Source organism: Lepeophtheirus salmonis, chromosome Z, assembly GCF_016086655.4.
Source record: "Lepeophtheirus salmonis chromosome Z, UVic_Lsal_1.4, whole genome shotgun sequence".
Taxonomy (NCBI): Eukaryota; Metazoa; Arthropoda; class Copepoda; order Siphonostomatoida; family Caligidae; genus Lepeophtheirus; species Lepeophtheirus salmonis.
In genome coordinates this window covers 15345024-15369785 of record NC_092584.1, presented here as the reverse complement: position 1 = coordinate 15369785, position 24762 = coordinate 15345024, and the positions used below count along the sequence as shown (strand labels likewise).

Below are 24762 nucleotides of genomic sequence, written 5' to 3'. Positions count from 1 at the left end.
AAATGGGAATCAAAAAATCCTAAATTTCTAATATCACCTGTTTAATTTGAGTGGGTTGGGTATCATTAGAAAGAGCAGAATACACACCGTAAAGTGCAATAACTTTATTTAAAATAGGTGTTTAAAAAAGTATAAATAGCAATACTCATTGAATCTGGACTGTTATAGACTGACTTTGCTTTTTAGCAAGGGCGAAGGGTGGTTACATTTTGAGGGTTACATAAAACAAGAAGAGATCATGTTTACCCGTCCCTCTAATAATGCCAATACTTAGTATGAATATTTTAAATATGAACTGTGTAACATAAAAATAATCTTGAATAAAAATTCTGAATTGCAGATTATTCATTTTTTTTATTTCATATACATATATATAATACATACAAGTCAATATTTCCCAGACATATTTGAGTAAATTAAAGGCTTTTAATGATGAATTAAATTTAGGTAAAGTTTAGAACCTTTCTTAGTTTTGTGACTTACATTGGTCCCGATACAGGGGCGTCCACGGCGGGTGGGCTGGAGGGACAGTAGCCTTAACAAATTAAGGAATTTTGGTTTTGTACTGAAAAATTTAATGTAATTTCTCAAATTGTTTTCCAAAAAATTACATTTTCTCTGATTAGATATAGATTTTTTAAATTGATATTCAAAAAATTAATATTTGAAGTTTAATTTTTCAATTTTTTTTAAAATAATTTAATATTTGATATTTCATTATGGACATTTGTTTCAAAGAAAATCAAAAAAACAAAGATCCTTTTGAATAAAATCTATAAATTTATCATTATTGTTATATGACAATCAATTTTGGCTTCTTTAAGGGTGATTGGCGATGCGCCTAAAGTGTTAAACACAATCAATCATTTTTTGACTGAAATTGACGATAATTCGTGTAGGAATAAAAATATAACCCTCACTCAATTGGGAGAAAATTCATTCTAGCATGCTTTTGTGTTGACGGGTCAAATATATTTTACTCTCTATACTGTAAGGGTAATGTAATGAAAAAAAAATTATTAGTAAGAAAATCGGACAATTTAAATACAATGCTATATGGACTTGTAATTATCATGCAGATGAAATATGAATGAATTAGCAATGACCATTTAATAAGTGATTCGATATTGGACCGTCAAATCAAGAGGTTTTGTAATGTTGGAGCCATTTTGTTTGTCCGCATAAAAATCAAATCCAATTTACTGCCCCCCACTAAAAAAATGTACTATTAATGTAATTCTTAACAAATGAACAAAGTAAGAGTACTTCGTTTTTGCCCATTATAAATATAAATATTTCCGGTTACGCTTTGTGTATTCTTTTCTTCTTTTTTTTCGATTATAGTTCATTTATATTTCAAAAATATACATTTCCCTTGAGGGTTTTTTAATCTATCCATACAAATCTTTCTTCTTTTTTTTTTTTGCTTCTGCAAAATTCCTTATTCATGTCAATTATAATTTATATATATTTTTAAATGTTGGCAGAGACTTGAAGAAGCACTTTTTAATTGGGGTTTTTATTCTATCAAAAAATAAGTAATAGTTAATTTATTATTAATTGAGAAACATTATTCATATATTTGAGTATATAAATATTAGTTTTGGGGCTCAGTCTTAAAATCATAGACCCATATATGAAGGTCATGATTTTTAGCTGACCCAACTAATTCGCTCAATTAAAAAAAGTTCGATATAGATGTGTTTCAAAGAAAAATTCACTCTAAATCGATCCGAAGAAGAATTCTAGAGTGCCGATAAATTGTTAATGACGTCAATTGGGGTTCTAAATTGATAGCATCGACCTTCAATAACGTCATAAAGTGTTGTGTTAGCCCTTATTTAGCGCTGAAGACTACAATCCTGTCCAGTTCAGTCCTGCATATAATTCTTAAACACTTATAAAGTTACTCCCTTTATGACATCAGTTAACTTTATTTATTATTTTTTAAACTAGTTCTAGTTCTGAATGTCCCATGGACGACAGCATAAATTATATTTTTATAACTAATCAATATGGTGGATAGGAGATAAAATACATACCAAGATCGCATTCTCGAACGAAATATCCGTTTAGAACCATTAAACCATAGCGGAAAAAGGTATGTTCTTGAACCTACTCAGCACTAATAAATATGAATATAAGTATGTACTGTCTTGATTCAATGACTGTAAAAAGTAAATATGTACGTGACAAATCGATGTTTAGTATAGAAGTATACTAAAGTATCAGGTAATTCAACACAATTCACCCAAAAATATGATTACAATTTTTAGTTGTTCAGGTACGTCCGTAGGGGCTTGGTTATTGGAAATAATTCACAAAATAATTCAAAAATTAAATTTCAAATATTAAATTATTTGAAAAAAAAAAAAAATTATTAATACATTGTGCTATTTACAGAAGATTGATGTTTTTGGGGAAAAATTTTTTAATGGAAATTTCTAATATGAAATTTCAAAATGCCACAGTTAATCAGAAAAAGTTTTATTTCTTGGAAAAAATTTCAAATATTACATTTTTTGGAAAAGAAAATGAAATAACAAAAAAAAATTATTGTAAAAAGCAAAAAAAAAACAACATAAAAAAATTTTTTAGATTTAGAGCAAAAAGCTAATTATGTAGGGGGGCTGTAGGCCCTGTAGCCCACCCCCCTGTGAATGACCCTGTTTCTAACTTATGCTTAATTAGCTTTCATAGTGAAGGAGGGGACAGGGGATAGTTGCAACACTTTTTGCAATTGGCCCAATTATTTCTAGCTGGTTTTACTTAGACTCGCCAAATTTCAATACAGCATACATACGGAAATGGTTTGAAAATTTCCCTCTTGAACGTGAAGATGGTAGCACTCGTGAATAAAGATAGGCATATTTTTCTACCATTTGTTGAAAATTATTCACCAAAGTTTCTGCCAATTTGTTCGCAAGGTTGTCCTCGATTCAAACTCAGCGGTTTTATCGGGCCCGATCTCTCTTCGTTCATTTAAATGGTTTCAGTCTACTTTCATTCATTTAAAAGATCTCGGTTCTTTTTATGCAGGCTCAGTTTGCTAAGAGACACATTAAACAAGGGGGCGTGATTAGAAAATTCAGGTTGCTTAAGACAATAGTTTTAAAAGTGGGTGCCGTGAAGGGAGTCTAGAAGATATATAGGTGATTCTAATATGACATATGTATGTGTAATTCTGTTTTCATTTTAAAATTTGTAAAGGAATAATGAGAATATAATAGTCTAACACTACTTAAAAGAACAATAACAGTTGCTACGGTCCACTTATTTAGCTAACTACCAGATGATTTCGGGTCTTTTTTTGTTTCTTTTTGGATAAAATAAAAGTAACGATTTGTTTCATTTACATGAATAATATAATCAATGAAAAGTAATCAATTATTGTTGCATACAAATCATTCTTACGTAATGTCAATATCCCAAGATCTTGGAACATATCAAAAATTATCAAATTTGATATATTTTAAAATAAATATTTGGAATTTTTATGATGTTCAATGTATTAAATTGTATAATAAGATATCAGAAGATTTATATTATAGATTGGATAAATTCAGTTTCAAAAAATATTTAGGATCCTGTCTTGGCTAAAAGCTTGAAATGAAGTATAATTATAAAAAATAATAAAGTAGAATAAGCAATGTGAAGAACTTGGTCCCTTTGTACTAAGCGTTACAATATCTTAAATGTCTCTTTCCTCAAGTAAGTTTTAAATTGTGATAAAATATTAGCAACTGATATCAAAATAATCAATAATTGAGAATAAGCAAACTAAAATAATTTTTTTTATTAACAAAGTTGTGTAACAGTATATAAGTAGCTTGGTTTGAAAAAAAAAAAAAATGACGTATGCTCAGAATAATTTTCACTGGACCCTCTATGTGAACACCTATATTTTTTATTGATTAATATTAGAATTTCCACAAGAAACTCTGTTTCTTTATTTACAAACTAATTTAAGTAAACAACGCTCATGCTATATTCAAATGCTATCCGTAACAGGAAAAACAATGACAAATTTACATTGTTACAAAAATAATATTACTCCCAAAAACTGTTTTTATCATTCAAGAACAGTTTTTATCACATATTGCAAAAAATAATCTTTTTTTTTTTTTTTGAGTAATTCCCACAATAATGTAATATGATTAAATTTTGTGGGTTGAGCTACCCATATCTAGAACTCTTTTGTCTGTTACTATTAGTATTTTGATTGTAAATGTATGTAATTAAGGTGACAGCCATTTATTTATGATGCAGGATAAATGTTCAACTAAAATTCATTTGTTGGCAACGTTTTTTTTTTTTTAAGAATTATAGTAATATCTTGAAATGCGAGACACTTTGGTATAAAAGTGTTTTCAACATCATGAATGATGTTATTAATTTATAGCAAGTTGTGATATACAAATGTAACCACTTCAGTTTATTCTCAACTGAAAGAAAAAATCCACCTTTTTCGTAAGCTCTGTCGCTTTCATTGGGCATATTATTTGTCGAGGGTCAACATAAAAACAATATCGAACAAAAATCATAAAAGGAGAAAATCCGAATATATTATTTTTTTTCATACTAGCTGTATTGCCTGGCATTGCCGTAAGTAATTAGACATCTCCTAAAAGACGATTTTTTCTTTTCTATTTATCTAGAACAAGGATGTCAACCTTTTAATGTAATGCATTGCCACTTGAAACATTTTAATAAGCCACAGATTGTTTTTTTGCTTCTCTACATAATTCGAACGAATGATCTTTTTTTTACAAAAAGAAACCCTGAAAAAAAAAATTTTTTTTTTATTAAAGAGATAATTTTTCTAAAATTCATTTTCAATGTTTGTAAAAGCATTATTGTATGTTTGTTCTATGCGTTTTAATGATATTGTGACAATTTTGATACACAATATTACTTGCAGTGTTAATTAGTAGTAGGCCGCAATAAGACCCACGGACCAAGGTTTGGACATCCCTGGTGTAGGAGATACCTCCACAAGAAATCCTCAATTTTACACTCCGTTCTTCATGAGCACACTCACACTTAACTATTCAATACACTAATACTTGTATCAATTCATATGACATGTTTTCTCCTCAAAAATGATAGAAGAATAATACGATTTTGAGAACAAAAAAATATTATGTTGGGAATATACATACACATGAATTATTATATTTATGAATGATAAACATAAGAGACTAATAACAAAATTTTATAATATTATCATATCCACACGCCTCCAATATTTCATTAATACGACTACATTATTATTTCTTATATAAGGAATATTTAAATATATCATTTACATTTAATAGCACTATATAAAGTGCACTCTGTATACACGTTCGATGCTATATAATTGGTGATTTTTTGTCATATATTCAGAAAGACAAACATTGATTTATTAGTATAGAAATGGGCCATTCTATGATTTGAATAAAACTTTGCGTTGGTTTATTTAAACAATTGGTTGTATTAATGTTACAAAATCCATAACTAATGAAACTAAGCTAACATTCTAATAATTAAACAATCCAGATTGCATAATTTAAAAATTGAAGATATTATATAAGTATTACACTCTAGAAACCATTATATATAAAAAAAAGTTATGTGTATAAATTAAACCTCTTATATAAAAAAATGCACCTTCAATCATCAAATTATTTTGAATAAATTAGTTAGTTATTAAGACTTAGTTTTGTTTTTTATGGGGTTTGATATATTAATACAACTAAGGGTTATTAAAAACATTCGTTTTGAATGATAATGACATTTTAAAAGTAACCCTTATAGGAGTTTAAATGTTTCACATGAATTGGTTTGCTTAACTTTATATTCTTAAGATTTATACCTCTAAAAACGATGAAATGTGACATAAACTAATTAAACTTATCTCATCTCCCAGACCCATAAATCTACAACTCTAATCTATTTTACTAAAGTGATATATTAATCTGATCTTGTTCTAATATTTATTTATTTTTAATCAGAGGATTTTGTATTTGACATATTCATGGTCAAATAATATAGTCCAGGTACATTATACTTTTTTACAAGACAATATTAATCACTTTGTTACATAACTCAATAGCTATCAAATGAGTTGTTATAAGTATGCATCCATTAGGCTTACGAACTACAATTCAAAATACAAGGGCCTTCAAGAAGAATTTTGACAAATTTCATTTTGGAAATGAGATCAGTACTCAGAGTTGGATTAAGTTCATGATTTGAAAGTTCTAAAGTTTTGAGTTTCCTAACAATAAGTTAGGTTGTATACCCAATTTTATTCAAATCGGATGATTTTTTTTATTTATTTTTCATGGAATTACCCATATAACATACATACATAGTGGGAGACAAAAATAAGTGGTTAATTTTTTTAAAATCTAGTGTGCAAAAGACTCATTTGGTTAGGAAGTTTTTTTTTTTTTTGCAAAAATTAATCTCAAGTCAAAGAGCTTTTATTTTGTGTATTTTACATTTTACAACGAAAAAAATAAGTAAACAAGCAACAGGCAAAACTAAAAGAGTACACAACCTCCTTGATGCTCATGTAAGCCGAAAGGGTACCGCTAAGGTTGTCGGCATCAATGTCAACATAGTATGCAGCGCACTATAAACACCGGTTTGGCCACCGATAGGTCTCCTGAAAGTGGTGGCTACAACAAGAAGAGGGATGATGCCTTCATCAACATCATAAAGATAAAGGTGGATCCCGGTCCAACGACTTGCATGAGGAGGCTGGCCAAAGACCTCAACGTTATCCACAAGACTATCAGGGGAGTTATCCATTCTGATGTTTGAAGACCAATGCACCTCGTCAGCAAAAAGTTAAAGAAGAAGAGATTCGAGGTCAGTTCCACAGACCTCAACCTCCTAGACTATTTTTTTATTGGGTGGCATCGAAAGGAAGACTAATGTGACACCTCACCCCAATGTGGACTCCCTCAAAGCTGCTATCGACAAGGAGTCCACAGACTACCCTAAACAGAATATCAAGAAGGATTACGCTAACTGTAGGGTCATAATCGATGCCAGTGGATGTATTATTGAATGATAAAGCTTCTTTACCACACCTCTCAGTACCCAAAAAAATGGTTATTAAAAACTCATAAATAATAAAAAGTAACGTAATTCAGCATTTCCTCTTTGCCTCCCAACCCTTATAATAATTCATAAATATATTTAAGTTAACTATATGATCTGTACTAAAATTAGTGGGAAAAATAAAGTTACAAAAAAAATATATATATTGTGTTCAAAATCTTTCTTTGATGTAAGAGACTTATCCCCAATAATGTTTTTCAAATAAAATCGTTCAACTTCTTTTTCTATCATTGTATTGATCAATTTCAGCTACTTTAAGTGCAATTTTCGTTTCCTCCAATGGATTAATTAGATTAGTTTGTTTATAGAAAGCGACGATAATTCGTCGCAGAATAAAACCAAGATTTTTATTTTACAAAGCAGTCATCGTTATTATATAATTCTTGAGAATGGAACATTTAAGTCTTAAGTAATAATTAGTGGGTTTGGTCATGAAAAACAGAGAGACACAATAATGTAATTCCCCTTCAATTTTGAAAAAAATCATTATCGCTTACTTTCGTGTTGACGAGCTACAACTGTAGTTCTCAAAATTGGTCTTGATCTAAAGAACAATTTTTGAAGATCAAGAGAATTTCCTGAAGTGAAGATCGCTTAATATATGCACCAATTACAAAACAACATTAAATTTACTTTACCTCCAAATAAATTAGTAGCCTATGTAATATCTAATGCTTCAATAGAATGGCTACAGATACTTCAAAATATTACGAAAGTAAATGACAAATTAGTTATACAATATCACTATTTGGTTTTATTGAACAGATTAAATTCTTATAAGTGTTTATTTGAGTTGCAGACGAATCAACTGGTTAATGCAACCCCCCCTTCATGTTACTACCTTAGAAATTATTGAAGTGTTCATCCAAGACGAATTAACTGGCTAAATGCAATCTACCCTTCCGTAATAGTTTTTAATAGTAGAGTGAAGAACAAAAAATGTTGTTAAGCTGAGGAAAAAAAAACGGAGGAAGAGGAAGATTCAAAAGTTTATTTTCTTATTTATAAGATATGGACTTCAAAGTCAGCTCAAATGGAGTAAATGTAATACGATAATGTTTACTTATACTTAATCAGTGCAACTCCATCTAACCAATTAAAGGAACAATAAATAAAAATAGCCTTAGTTACACGTATAAATTGAAATTGCAAACTATACCTGCGTGATTCCTGAGCAAGTTTGAATTTTCATACATTTTTTTTTATTTGGTGAGATGGAGTTTTTCTGATTAAGTATAAATTAACATTATATTATTATATGAACTCTATTTGACTAAGGAATCTTCTTTTTAGTTCATATACATCATGTATATTCCCTTCTCTCGGAACGACCACGGTGCGATCCTAAGGCAGTGAGTTCAAGAGAATAACTTCTCCTGGGCGCTTTGTCCATTGAGCTACATCGTTCCATTGACAAATTTTATTTACAAAGGCTAAATCGGGCAAATATAAGTCTCATAAATCAAGGCAAGGGTTTTAACTATAGGTCAAATAATTTAATATCATGACTTATCCCACAAATTTGAATATAAAGCCTTTATTTGCCTCAAATATGACAAAAAAAAAATTACCTAAATGTATATTGTATAAAAAAAAAAAATAAAAAAAATTGGAGATTCTCCTTTTTTTGATTTTTGTTGAATATTATTTTAAGTTGACGTACCACATAAATGAAAAAATTTCTCAAGGAACACATTTTTGGCGGTAATTCAGTTATGGAGCAATCGATAACATAGTTTACTCACCCTCAATTTTTTTTTCTGTTAAGTCTTAATGATTTTTTCCCGCACAATTTCGATTTGTGGACCAAAATTTAATGATTTTTAAAACTTTGACCGATTTTCTTCCCGATCTTGATTTATAAGTTGAACACATTTGATTAATACAACACATTTAACTTCATAAAATGCTTATAATTTTGTAACTCAATTGATCCCATTAACAATTTATCTATACAATTGGTCTAAATCGAATTTATCTATGAAATAGATCCATCCCATTCCAAGACTAATTTAGTTCGTTCCAGTAAAGTCATATTGGTCACAGACCCGTCTTAGATTTTCAGACCAAAACCCATGACTAAAAAATACAATTAATCCAAATTTCGAAACGGTCAATTATCTTAATTTTAGTTAATTAAATTCGTGTTTGGTCCTTTTGAAAAATATCTCGATAAGTATTAAATACGTCTTAAAAATGTTTTTCAAGAGTAGTGATGTTTCACTGTTTTTGGATCAAATAGAAGAATATTTGCAACATGAACGATGCCCACAGACCATTCGCAATAAAAAGGCTCACTTTAAAGTTAAATGTGGTGTATCAACATAAAAAAGTCTTTAAAAAATCAAAAAAAGAATAACATTGCATTTACAAATGGGCTGAACAGTTTTAGGCTACATCAACTTTTTTTCACTTGAAAATTGTTTTGTTTTTTAAAATTATTATTATGAATTATTCCCCATAACACTTTGTAAGTGTTGGTTAGCTTGAATGGTATTTTTTACAATGAAAAGCAGTGTAAAAGTGTTTTTGATCCATTGTTTTGGAAATAACAAAAGTAACTTCACACTTGTCACAATATCACAAACCAAACAACAAATTGGCATGAAATTTTTGGAAACTGTGTTTTGAAGATTTGTTCTAGCTGAAAAGGAGGTTAATAGAAGAAAAAAAATAGGGCTATCTATAGGTGAAGCCCGGACTTTTCAGCCAATGTGTGGCATCCCAATACTTAATAAATATTAGAGTGTTTTCTATTTTTTAAAGTTGACTATAAATAAATAATTATGGATTTTTATTTATTCATCTATTTATACAATTAAATTTTTTCATGAACACTATACGAATGGCCATAAATATAAACATATGTATAGTTTTTAAATAATCAGTAAATTAATTAATGAAATCAAACTTTCGAAAGTTTTTATTCAATTTTGATTTTGAGGGATTCGTAACAATTAAATTTTTCTGTCTTTTCTCATGATCATATGTTTTCTGGGATTCGTTTGCTTTTGATGTTGTTCATTTAATTACTTTACATGATTGAACTTACTTTAAAAAAATATTTGAATACTATGAAACGAAAAAAAAGGGCCAAAATCTTATGCAGCTCCCGAATTTCAAACTGTTTATGTAAAACGTACACTTAAACAATTTTTAACTCTTAACTCTGAAAAAAGAAATGAAAAAATCGGTTTTATTTAAGACAAATTTGTGTTTTGCATATCCAGAAAATGTCTTTTAACGTGCCTTGTTTGATTCAAACCAGTTGACGACATCTTAGAAAATCGTAAAAAAAGACAAAAAGTTCAAGTCGGAAAATCTTTTGCTACAAAAGAATTTCTAAATAGGAGTGTAACTAGTTACCTAGATTTTATAAACTTGAATACAAATCCTAAAAATTAATAAACTTAACATCCCTTAATATTTGATACAACCAAAAATGATTTGTTAAAATGTGCACAAGGTGAAGATTTAGATCTAACAAATATTCCATGTGATTCTCAAATCCTTGAAAGATACATAGCATCAACAACGAAGGAATCCTAGAAAACATATAAATAAATAGAAAAAACCCATAAAATTAAATTGTTACAAATCATTCAAAATCATAGTTGAATAAAAATTTCCAAAAGTCTGATTTCATGAATTAATTTACTGATTATTCAAAGACTTAAAAACTATGTATATTTATCACCATTTGTATCTTGCTTCTGAAAAAATTTAATAATATAAATAACTGAATAAATAGAAAATCCATTATTTTTTAATTATATTTGTATGCCGTCAAAAGTTACTCTATGAGTTTTTACTTACAAAACCGACTAAATAATAAAATAAAAAAATTACTAACAAATTCAAAAAAATTAGAATATACATTTTTTTCATATACCTTAATTATAAAAAAAAATCTGTTTTTAATTTGATCTCATTTTGAAGTGTTAGCAGAACTTTGTCCGGACGGTTTTAATGCCATCAGCAACACCTAAAGACATCTCATGATATATAATAATTTTGATTTTGATCACCTTTAAAAAATAGGGTCACTCTAATAGACATATTTAAATCAATTATAGACTCTGTATTCAAATTTGTAAAATTAGTTACGATATCTAATACTTTTAGTTTTAATTTAAAATCTTTATTTGATTTAAGATACTTTTATTGTGAATTCACACTCAATTAAAAAAAAAATCATTCTAGCATGATTTTGTATTGACAAGGCAAATTTTTATTATGAACAATAGCCTTAGATCATCAATTGTGAATAAATTTCTATAAAAAAAGTCACTCTAAAGTTAAATCCCAATATAACTAAGACTTTATTTCCAAAGAAAATGTGCAGCATTTTAAGACAGTTTTCTAAGAACATATAATTTAATAGCTTAGAATAAATTAATCATGGAAATTAAAGCTTATATAATTTAAGTTTTGTTACTGAAGTTTGTTGAAAAAAGATTTATCTTTTAATATCAAGAATTATGAAATTGGGAAATTTCACGTTCGTAAATTAGCTACATAAGTGGTTCTAAATCTTTTTTTACAGTGTACACCACAAGAATAAAAAAATCAAATGGATGAATTCCTTCTTTATAACTAAAATATTGTTATTCAAATAAATTGGGCAAGTAAGCATTAACTCAACCTCGACTCCGAACACTCTGAAATACGGGTACTTACAAAAAAAAAAAAAACTATTATAGCAAGAAGTTTTCCGATTGAAAGTCTTAAAACTCTATTAATTATTTCGTTATGATTCAAAACCTGTTTTTTTTTATGTATATCTTCGGCCATGAGCTCATTGTATGACCAATGAAACTAGGTTCTGTGATAAAAAGTGCGAGAAGTACCCCTTTTCTCTCCAAATATCCTGAAAAAACTGCTGGTTTATTTTTGGATTAGGCTTGAAGAGCAAACCTTGTAACATTCGAAAAAAGTACTAACAGATACGGGTGCATCTAATCTTTTGTCAAATACCAGATTAAACCAGTAAATAATTTTTAGTAATATTGGACGGATAAATATTTGATAACATATAATCTATAGAGTCTATAATCGAAATCTGAACAAATATCCCTGACTGTATATACACACTGGTATGGGAGCACCATTAGAAAAAATATTTTACACTTACCTGTCGTATCCCTCCAATTTGTTCCCTTCATGATTAAATTTCACGGTAAGCATACTTAGTAATAACTAATTATTACTTGTGTAAGTTGTATTTTACTCCAATAAAAAACACATCTTGAGAATTATTGAGACTCAGACGACCTCGAGATAAAGGAGTGTCCTTTAACACTTGACCAGGGTCATAGGAGCTCCAACACATTCCATCCAAATTATTCTTCATTCGCATTGCCCATTGAATCTCAATCGACTCTCATTGATTAATCCACACACGACTCTTCTTTAAAAATGTTTTCAATTCTTTTTTTTATTTTTATTGTGCGGTTGTCTTGATTCTTAACACAATGATTGTAATTGTGGTTCAAACCAACTTTTGAAGCATCCCCATAATTAAATGAATCAAAAATTTTGATCAATAATTAAACATTTTATCTTTTAATTTTGGAGAAGTAGGAATGAAAATCCGAATAACATAGTATTTGATCATGAATGCTCTACAAATATACTTATTATTTAATTCAGCAAAGTAGTCTTTCGGTAAATTGTCCATTCGTTACAGTGGTAATTCGGCAAAGTGGCTTCCGGTTATAAAGTTTTCGGCAATCTGTCCGTTCACTATTTCAAATAACAAAGTACTATTCCAACTTCATCATACTGCATTAGCGTTCGCAGGGTGGGGAGGGGCTAGAGAGGCTGTAGTCTCCCCCTCCCTTAAAAACATCAAAATATAATTGTCTTCAACTTAAAAAATAAATTTATGCCTCCATAAAAAAAAATGAAATGGGAAGATAGAAAAAAATCTTTAAAAAAAAGAGGTCATTTGATAATATATAAGACCGGGCCTAAAATTTTAAATTAAAATTTCAATTCCAAAAACTAAGCCAAAGTAAGGAAACCCCTCCCCATTAATAAAATCCTGTGACGCCCCTATACTACTTTTACTGGTTAGTCGTATCTGTATTTTCAATATTCAACCCGTCATAACATGATCAATTAGATAATTTAATCCTCTGTTAGTCAAATGGGCATTTATACACACCAAAGATTTATAAAAATGACTTATTATTCCTTTAAATCTACATTTTATCGCCTACACTTTTCAGTATGCTCGTCAAACGTTTAATTTAATTATAAAAAATTCATTATTTATCTGGATAATACCTAGCTTAACATATATTTTGTATATTTCACAATATACAATCGAGGTTTAGTGAATTTACTTATCTATTTACTAATAAAGTCGTGGCTTTGTTTATCCTTATGATTTTTTGGAATTTTCTTTTATCAATACAAAGATTGAGGCATACAACGGTAGTTACAAAATAATAATAATATATTGTATACAATACACGCAACCTCATAAAAACAGATGCTATAATTGTATTTCGTAAAATTCGCATAAAGTAATAAAAATTTATGTCAATTTAAAAAAAATATATATTTACCGTAAGAGTAGCAAACTATACTTAGTTGAAACACCAAACCCATATTGTTAAAATGATTTTATAATGTGGATTTATTTTTATTAATGTATTATATGCATACCTATAAGTATATTTAATATTTAAATTGATATTTGCGACTGCAAAAAGGAGAGTATAGTTATAAACATGATGCCAAATGACATAATTATTATAATCCTTCAACTGTTTATCATGTAATTAAATACGTTCTATTTTGGGGGTTTCTTTTATAATTAGTCCACTAACCGCGTTATCAAAATATTTAATTTATTCTTAAAAGGGGATGAATATACATTTATTTTATATTTTATTTGTGTTTAAAAAAAAAAAAAAAAGGTCAGCAGATGTTGAGAAATGTCAAATTTACAATAACATATTTTGACGCTTACAGCCGATTGAGAGGCTGAAGGAATGAGAATGAAAACAAAATACCTTTCAGTATTTAATGAGAGCCTTTCTCTAAAACTTATATCACATAATAAATTATTTCAGTTGATAAACCAACTTTTAAGAGTAGCACAGCTATAAAATGTTGGGTTAAAATATTTGCGGATACCATGAAAGATTCTAATTATTTAAGACAAAAGGTTAGTTAAGATAGTTTGATCCACATTTCCTTGGATCCGAGTCGGTTTAAATCTTTAAAGGCAAATATCCAAGTAGATTTCGTCTAGCTGAACTTTCGGAGGAAGATCCAAAACCAAAATTAAAGGAATTATTTTCTCGAATTGTACAAGCATTTCACCCAAAGTTCGGATCTAAATAAAATAGGATCTAGATTATGGTTTGATTTTTAAGGATTACTGATGCTTAAACAATGAATAACACAATGTAACTACTAATTACACATAATTATTAGTTATTAATAGATTTATTGTTATAATATCATTGAACACCTCGTTGTCTATACTGTATCTTGCAAACTTTCCTCCGAAAAGAAATAGAAAAAGGCCCAAAATCAGTTGGTAGCTATAAAAAACTAAATCTTAACCAACCAATAATTACTAAGAATATGAAGAAGAATCATCGACAGCAGACAACAAAATACACCTTAAAATTTGTCTCATTTTCAAAATGGGAAAAAAAGGAGGAAAAAAGTTGACCGTGAATACAAGAACTTTATTGAGGCTAATAAAATGGAGGAGATAATCAACGTATGTCCGAAACAAAATGAGGCTCGCGAGCATTTGCTGCTTGATGTCTTTTGGCTGCATAATTTAATGTTGCATGGAAAATGTTTTAAAGACAATAACATTTTTGTTTTTGATTTTATCAAAATAAAACTGATTCTTATTTGACTGAATTGTTGTTTTTGTAATTTGAAAAAATACACTGAGACACATATACCGAGTGATTAAAAACTTGCTTTTATTAAAATCCCCCAGTATATGTATTGTCGGACTTAAACCGTCGTATGGCTTAAAATATGAGAAATATGTGTATGAGACGAGACGAAGACAAAATGTGAAGAAACGGGAGTAAGACAAAGTTAGACGAGATTTGATGTAACAAGACAATCGTGTCTTCTCGTTTCTTCACATTTTGTCTTCGTCTCATTTCATTTCTTTTTGTATGTTCACATACATTTTTTATATGTACGACTAAAGTTTTACTTCCACCACATTTTTTAATTTGAACTCATATAAAATTATTGGTTCAGTATTTTGACAAAATCTGTCTGTCTTGTCAGTAGTCGGTACGATGCATCAAATTGAAAATTCTAGTAATCGTGACGTCATATAATATGATTAATTGCATGTTTTGTCAATCTCTGTCTGTCTTGCCAATCAATCAGTACGATACATCAAACTAAAAATTCGAGAAAGCTCGATTCCATGATGTTCTAACCATGTATCTATATTAACCTTGGGATTAAGAAATACTAAAAGCTTCTTAGGATATGAAAAACCCATTGGTTCTTTCTTATAATCTATAAAAGTTTGTATATTCGAAGCTAGTTCAGGTCTGAGATTTTTTCGGATAGTACAAGTTTACTTATCTTGTACCGGAGTATTATATAATTCGAGTCCCAGACCAGCCCTATCTCTACTGGTCAGGGGCAAATAAAGGCAGAATGGACCAAGGAGTTCAAACTTAATTTTATAAATCCTTTTTTATTAGTCCAACGATTATTTTTACGGTTTAACTGTAGATAAAATCAATGTCTAATCTCCAATCTATTCACTCCATAATTTGTTATCCATTTAGGTCATCTAACAAATTAACAAAGAGGTCGCATTTTTTTAACATTTGGAATCAATAGATTAAGCCACGAGTTCTTACAACATAACATCAACAAAATATAAATGTACTTGGTTAATTTATTTTGTTTGTTTTTGAGGAATCAGACATGGCATATTATGTAATACTCTTCAATATTACCTTTATTTTTTTGTACAAGAAAATTACATAACCTTTACAAAAATATGTACAAAAGAATGTTTTGATTCAATAGATGCTTTGCAAAAAAATAAAATAAATATCTTTCTTCTTTAGAAATATGCGTAAATAGCTTCATAATATATAATTGCAAACTTTATTTATTTTTATGCTGAAATGTTTTGCTTTTTTGTTCTTTAAAGTAAAGGTATGTAGAATAGAGTGTTCCCTATTTTTGAAATGAAATAGAACAAAACTGGCCATTTAAAATTTGAGTGTAGCATCTCTAATGATGAAAAATAATAAATTTTGGCCTTCCTTTAAAGTAGTGGTTCTTAAACTGTGCGACTGAGTGCAAATATGCCCCTAACAGCTTTTAAGGTGGGTTCCGTAGCAATCCTCACATATCTATTATGTGCAATCCAGATATTAAAAGCAAGCAAATATGCTAAAATGTGGAGGAGGTTATGACTCCCACACACCCAAAATTACTTTTTTCACCCATGAATGGGTATTTTTTTAATTTAAATATTTTCAAAGTAAAGTAAAGTGTTTTTGATCGTTGCAAAAAGTATTATGTTGGTCTACAATTCATTTTTCTTCAAAATGAAAAATAAGAACTATATTCTCATGTATCACTTGAGAAAATGAAATTTAATGAAACTTTTGAAATTCATTTTCAATTGACTGAAATAAAAAAAGTCAAAAAACGTTCGTTAAAGAGTGAAACTTAACAAACATAATTTTTTCATTAAAATACAACAGAAAACAGCTGGGAAATACATCTATTAAACATTGCATTATTGATGAAGAGAGCTGGGAAATACATCTATTTAATATTAATTTTGGTGAAATTCTATTGTTAATTAAAAAATTAAATAATGTTAAAGTTTAAAATTCAAAATGTTTAGATGTTAGTGGACCACTTGGTATATCTTTATTTGATTTGAGAGACTTATATAGGCCCCGTTATGGCACCTTTTAAATCAAATCAAGCAGTTTCTCATTCTTTTATTGTGACAATCAATTTTGCCTACTTTATTTGCGAGAAACCCAAGAGGTTAATAAGAATGCTAGAAATGTCACGTCTGCAGGTGGTGGGACGGAGAGACTTAATACCCTTTCAAATCAATGATATGATAACCCAACATTTATTATCTTGTCTGAAAAATTTAAAATGGCAAAACTTAGAAAGAGAAATTCTAGTTATCTTTCTAAATAAAGGACATTTGGAGGGATAAAGATCTGCTTCTAAATTTTTTCCAAAAAATATTAGGAACGCTCCTGCACTCCATAAGAGATGAACTTACAACATTACATCACATAATGACACCATAAATACTTTTTCTAGATTTTCCAAAATACTAATTGTCCGAATAACTCGAATGAGTCGAGATTACGAGCTGCTCTTACTCCAATAATATATAATTCACGTGGCTACGCATATTATTGAAAGGCTGTGATGATTAAATTTCAATTTTCCGTTTATAATTTCCCAAATTTCGAATTAGTAAAATAAATAATAACGTACGGGCAAAATTTTCATTCAAATAATTATTTTTTGTATGGTAGCAAAGTCTTACCTTGCTTATACTAAAATATACTTCGCTGTCAGATGTTTATTTTTCTGGGTCTCTTTTTCTAATCAATGGTCTGAAGGTTGATTGGAAGAATACGGATTCACCAATTGTTAAGCTGCTACTCATTCCTAATAATCAGTGCACAATGGTTTTGGTTATTGACTTAGAATTGGCTAACTACCAACTGATTTTGGGCCTTTTTTATTGTATTTTTTGGAGCAAAGGTTATATGAATGTCAACCTTCCATTGATACTGTCTCTAATTTCGAGATAGAAAAAGAAAATATGGCGTGTAGGTGAAATTGTAAATCATAATACAATTTATGTAATATTTTTTTTTATTAGCCTTACCTCCCTTACACTAAAATATACAATATTGTAAACTGTCGCTTTTTTCTTCTTCTTTTCTCTTAATCAGTCGTCTGAATGTAGATAGACTGAATACAAATTAGCTATTGTTAAGTTGTCGAATTAGGTAGTGTTAAGGTGTGACCTTTTTCCATCAATCATATCAACATTTCACTTGTACTGTCTCTAATTTCGAGATCAAAAAATAAAACATGACATGTAAATGAGATCAATTGTTCAAATAATAGATATATTTTTTAATAGTAGTTCGGCTTCACCGCACTTATACTAAAAGTAATTTGCTGTCAGCTATGAGGTTTCTGCTTCTTTTTTTTTTCATCAGGGTTTGACCGTTGATTACTTGAATATGAACTTGCAAATTGTTAAGCTGCGACCAATTCTCACAAATTATTGGACAATAGTTATGGCTATTGGCTTGAATTTGACTAACTACCAACTTTTTTTTGGTCTTTTTTAGGTTTATTTTCGGAGAAAGGTTGTGTGAATATCAACCTTCCGTTTATACGGTCTCCAATTTGGAGATAGGGATATAAATTGTAAACTATAACCAATATCCGTTACAGGGAATAACAATGAAAAACTGACTATACTATGATAATAATATTGCTTCTCCCAGAAATTATATACTTTGACCTTTTAAAATCATTTTTTGTACAATATTTCAAAAATTAATGATATTTTTTCACGATCATCCATATTATATTATATAATATTTTTAGATTTTTGGATATTCAAAAACGAGAACTCTTACAAGTGTCACGGTCTCCCCTAGATAGATTGGTATAAGAGATCCAGATGGTGTACAATACATTATATATAAGTTTTAACATCTTTTAGATGCATATTTTAAATTTTTAGAGATCCATAAATTTCATAAAAAAGGTAGAAATATTCAAAAAATATTATGTCAAGTGAAGAAGCAATTTTCTTACCCTTTAATTCTTTTTTATTTTATTTGATACGACATGATGAGGCATGTAATTTTATTGTCATCTTTATAATCAAATAGATTTTTTGTGTGCGAAAAACGTTTTTTGCACATAGACTATGTATGCGCTTTTATAAGAATATGTACCTATTTTCATCAAAAGTGCAGAATTGCAAATTATACATGTAGGTACTGATATGTTTTATTATACTTTGGGAGGAGAACAGCTTAGCTGTCGTGACATTTAACTGAATCAGCTGCATCAATCGTATGAGATCAAGTAAAAAACAAAAATCAATGGTGTCTGTAGGGGGTGGGCATGAGTTTGTAGTAATCCCCCCCCCCACAAAACAAAGGAATTCTGGCTTTTTACAAGAAATTTAAATTTTTAATTTTTTTTATAATAAATTTTCAAAAATAAAATTAATTTTCTGTAAAGCATAATGATTTCTCAAATTTTAACTTTTTTATAACTAACTTTGATTTTTTACAAAAAATTAAATATTTGCTTTTTATTTTTGAAATTCTTTTTCAACGAATTTAATTTTCTGAGAATTGCTTTGGAATTGTTTAATTTTTTTCCGAAAATTTTCATATTTTTGAAATTTTTCGGAAAAAATTAATTTTGTTAATGGTTGTAGATTTTGATTTCCCCCCGTAAAAAAAAAATTGATGTTGTAACTTAAATTTTGGAAATTTTGTCCAAAAAAATTCTTTTTTTTAAAGTCCAAAAACCAAGTTCACCATACCCCCACAAAAAAAGTTACAATCCTGTTGACGCCCCTGCAAATCACACTCCGTTTCAAGCGAGGATATAAGCAGGAATTACTCCGATATCGATTCTCAATTATACTTTGAGTTCAAAAAAGGATTTACAATCATAACTCTTCAAGATACTCTCCGTAATTCATGAGCAAACTCATTTGTGGTTACATTTGATAGTTTATACGTATAATAAGTTTTCTCTTCAAGAATTAAAGCTTTAAAAAATGACTATGAAACTAGTCAATTTAAAGAATTTCCGAGAGAAAAAAGAGTTAATGTTCCCAACTACAACAGAATTCAAAAAAACTAAAAAGATGCTGAGAATTGACAACCCTATATATGATTTGCAAAAAAAAAGAAACTAAAAATTAAAGGGGTTACCCTGATTATTTGAAGAGCATATAGGCAGGAATTACTCCATTTTCGATTATCAATTACCGTTCGATTCCAACAAGGAACTTTTAGCTCAAGAAGAAATCATCAGTGTTATTTTATGTCTTTAAAGCATCTCTTGAATAATGAAATAATAATGATAAGAGCCTTGGAAAATAAAAAAACACAGGTTAAGGTTCCAACAACAAAATTATCGCACTTAAGAAATAACATAAACTAATCAAAATTAAGCCAATTCAAGTTCCGAACACATATTAGGAGAAACATCGACTTTATCATAATACACAGTATCATTTTTGTGTAATTGAGGTAACACCGTATATTGGATTTGTAAAATGGGGAAAAATAATTTATAAAAGACTAATACTTTTTTTATTCTTTTAAATATATGTTCACAAGGTTTTCGAAAAAAATTATACAGGTGGAAGATATCTTTTTATTTTATGTCGTCAGAATAATAATTAATAAATAAAGTTTGTTTAATTCATTATACGTATCGTTAATTTTCTTGCATCACGCAGCCTTTCTTCCAAAAAGAATAAGAAAAAAGGTCCGAAATCATATGGTAGTTAGCTAAATAATCAACCAAACCAACTGCTATTTATCTTCGAATTAATCCCTGACTATCATTGTCATATTATTAAATATTAATATTAAAATCCTATTTTATATTATTCTAATTAATATATTTGTATTCTATATGATGTGCAAAATGTCTTCATAGAAATAATAAGATAGCCTATAATTATATATATGTATATGTAAACGACGAGGAATCAGCAAGAAATGATATTCTTGCCCCTTTACGGAGAATAAGTATAAAAGAACCTATTACTTCGTTCATTAATTAAAGAATAAATTATGAAATAGTCATGACGTATCAAGTCAGAGGAGGGAATCGACAGCTTACACAAAAATGCATAGGGTATTTTTTGTCAGGAGGTTATTCCATGTACAAGATTGATTACATTCAATTACCACCTTTCATTTCATTATTATTCGACAACATGAAAAAATAGCTATCATGACGTTTCAGGGTTAACTTAGCTGTGAGATGAAGTAAATAAAAAAGTAGTCTAACTCTGCCTTAAGTAAGGAGATTGGCTGGAATTAATCAATTTTCGATCCTCAAGTCTACTCGGAGTCCAACATGGACTTATTCTTATAACTAACACTTAGTCTCTGTCATTTATGATGGCACCTTATACTTGGATGTTCTCTTCTCAAGAATTAATAATAATATAATAGCCTTTAAAAAAGAGTTAATGTTCCCAACTACAACAAAATTCAAAAAAACTAAAAAGATGCTGAGAATTGACAACCTTATATAGGAATGCGGAATCTGAAAGAAGTTTCAGTAGCTTATATGGCCTCTCTGGCCATAAAAGCAACTGAAACTAGAAAGGATAGTTTTAGTTAGTAGCATATCTTGGAAAGACACACACCAACCAGATCGGTCTATTTCTTTCTGTAAGGCATTGGTTTGAATCAAGGAAGTGGAGTGATTTTCAAGAAATGGACAAAAAAGAATTTTGTGTGTTGATTAAACATTACTTTATTCAGGACAAAACGCCTCAGGAGACTAAAAAGAAGCTTGGTAAACATTATAGGAACTCCGATAAGAACAGCTTATAAATGGTTTCAAAATATATGGGTACAAGAGACGCCGAACGTTCTTGACGCCATGTTGAGGTTACTACTCTTGAAAACATTGATAAAACCTATGATATAGTCATGGATGAGAGAAGAGTGAATGTGCTTGATATTGCTAGTGCTGTGGACATCTCGAGTTGGAACCCTATTTCCACTATTTTTGCAAGCACAACTGCTGAGGTGTGAGCTGATGCATTGTTATGATAGAAAATAACTTTTTTGTGGGACAACCGCGGTCGTTTTTCCTGCAGCTCGTTTTTCAAACGGTCCAATAACGATAAATAATATGTACCTGTAATAGTTTTACCCTTTTCCAGATGTCGATGAGTATTATTCCTTGCACATCCAGAAGACAGTTGCAATCATCGTGGACACCCTGTAAAACTACTAGTATGTACCATGGAGGTTCCACTGTAGGTACATACAATATATCTCTTAACCATTTCACAAAAAAAAAGCTATTCCTTAAAAATCTTATGATTTTCTACTACCATTTTCTTTAACTATGATTATCCCTTCTCTTGTCATCTTATGCTACATTTGATAAATTGTAATCCTCAGCTAGCTGCTTATATAACTATGTATAGATATATATTTGCTAGGATTATAAAACAATAAAAAAAAGTCATATTTTGAAGCATACTGCATATATATAAATATATATATGTATGTGCTTACATTACAATGTACATATTTTGAAATGTATATGATTATTATTTATCAAACAAAATACATACACATAGTTTCATCTGTGGAAAATATGGCATTGAACGAGAGTGATACTTTTCGTTCTTACCACCTTCAGATTGTTTTTTTCTTTTCCAAAGCTGGTATTAATTTACGTAAAATAAACATTATAAATTAAAAACAGTACTTATTACATAATCATCGAACAATAATGTCATAGATAATTAAACAATAATTAACATTTCCCCAAGAATTTTTGTAGCTGTTGATGAGTTTGTTGATACTATGTCTATATATTCAAATAACAGAAGTGTTTACTTTTGCACTGGAGGTTTTTGACTTGACACCTAGACTTAAAACTTTTAGTTATTACTTAATATACAAGCTTGCAATTTAAAATGTTACAGAATAAATATTGGTTAAGTTTTGATTATTTCAATTTTATAGTTGAATGGAAATGAACGGATAAAAAATCAAGTAAATATCTGATTAAAATTAAATTTTACAAGTATTTTGTCTGCTATACATTAATAAATACTAAAAAATCAAATGCAAAATTGTAATAAGTGGACTTTGAAAAATAAATCCTCCCATCTGAAGGGGTTTTTAGTACTTAAAAAGTCCATGTACAACGCGGAGTTTTCTTTTTCCCGAAAACATCGATAAGTGGGACCCTGTATTCTGTTCTCTGCCATCTTTTCCATCCCTCGAGGTATCATATTTGTATTAGTTCTTGCCGCGTATCCATGACGGACTGTATTTTTACCATCAAAGTTTATATTTTGAGCTTTTCTAGGTGACAAAATGCCGTTCACTATACAATCGTCAATGATGTAAATCCAGTCTGTTTTTTTAGCTAGACCTTTAATTTTTAATTGGTAGTAATGAGCAAGGTTTATAGAAATACAAGGTTATAGCATTACGCGTGTACGACAGAGGTTTGACTTCCACCATACTTTTTTAATATTGACGTCATAGTATATGAGTGGTTGCGTGATCTTTTGAAATCTGTCTCTCTTGCACAGCAGTCAGTACAATACATCAAATTGAACATTCTACCAATAGTTATGTTATAGACCATAATTGGTTGCATTTTTTGTGAAAATATGCCTGTCTTGCCAAGCACTCGGAACGATACATCAAATTGAAAATTCTAACAATCCCGATTACATGATGGTCTAACTTTGTACTTCTATTAGCTTCGGTATAAAGAAGGTATTAGCAGTTGCCATTATGATTTAATTCCTGAATAGTGAACATCCGTTCCTAAATAGATTCAATTATATTCAAAACCTGTTTGAATGTTTGTATGTGCATATAAAAGACAAAGAGTCAACCAAACTATAACTTTGTCGAGTTATAGTTGTAAGTCCTTGTTGGACTCCGAGTAGAATTGGGCATCGACATCGGAGTACTTCTAAAAATTATCCTTGTTTATTTCATTTCCTCCTTCCTACCTAATTACAGTTGATTTCTTTATCTCCTCCAAAACAATCTTCTTCAAAATGTCAGGGTTACCATGTTGATTTTTTTTAACATGAACTTCTACACTAGATTATCATCTTTCAAAATTATTTTTCGTTATTCTACAGTTCTATTTTTCTGAACCATCTCCTTAACTCTGTTAATTAATTGCATCACGGACAGACATAGAAAGAAGATATGTTCTGAATTTTCGATCTCTAAGCACAGAAAATACAGAAGTTATTTTCCCCTGCTAATTTGTAAGTTTATAATGAGGATGTGTAGGCATTCAATATTTTGTTCTAGAAGAAAGAATATATAAGTATATATAAAGTACTCAATCGTGCGTGAAAGACAAATAGTAACAGTGAAGATTTGTTGCGGAGTTTTAATTGTAATTCCTTGTTGGACTCGGGGTAGAATTGAGTATCGACGTGACTGTAGTTCTGTTTATTTTATTCATCTCATAGCTGCTCCTAGATCATTTAATGTAACGTCATGACAGCTAAGCTCCTCTTCTCCCAAACATTCTTCAAATTGTTAGGTTCAGAACATTAATATTCGGTTTCTTTTTTAAAACACAGTTGTTGAATTGGTTCTAAGACTGTATTACCAATCAGTCTATTTTTCTGCCCCATGCAGCCTTTTATTAATCGGTCCGTTCTTTTACCATTCATCAGAACTATTAGTTTGTCTTTCAGTCCAACTATCTTTTAATTTTCTTCACTTTTAACTAAGATTAAAGAAAATAAAGAGGGAGAAAAAATATAATGTCGGTTTTAAAGAAGGTATGATACTACTTCAACAGCAGCTGAAATAACGTAATTAGTAACAA

At 29.3% G+C, this 24762-nt stretch overlaps 1 protein-coding gene and 1 long non-coding RNA gene across 3 annotated transcripts in view; one reads left to right on the top strand and one right to left on the bottom strand.

Moving 5' to 3' along the window:
• LOC121130392 (uncharacterized) overlaps positions 1-24762 on the bottom strand; it is a 308177-nt gene that overhangs the window by 5814 nt on the left and 277601 nt on the right. The window lies entirely within an intron of this gene.
• The window catches only part of LOC121130345 (uncharacterized), a 31373-nt gene that overhangs the window by 2571 nt on the left and 4040 nt on the right, over positions 1-24762 (top strand). The window lies entirely within an intron of this gene.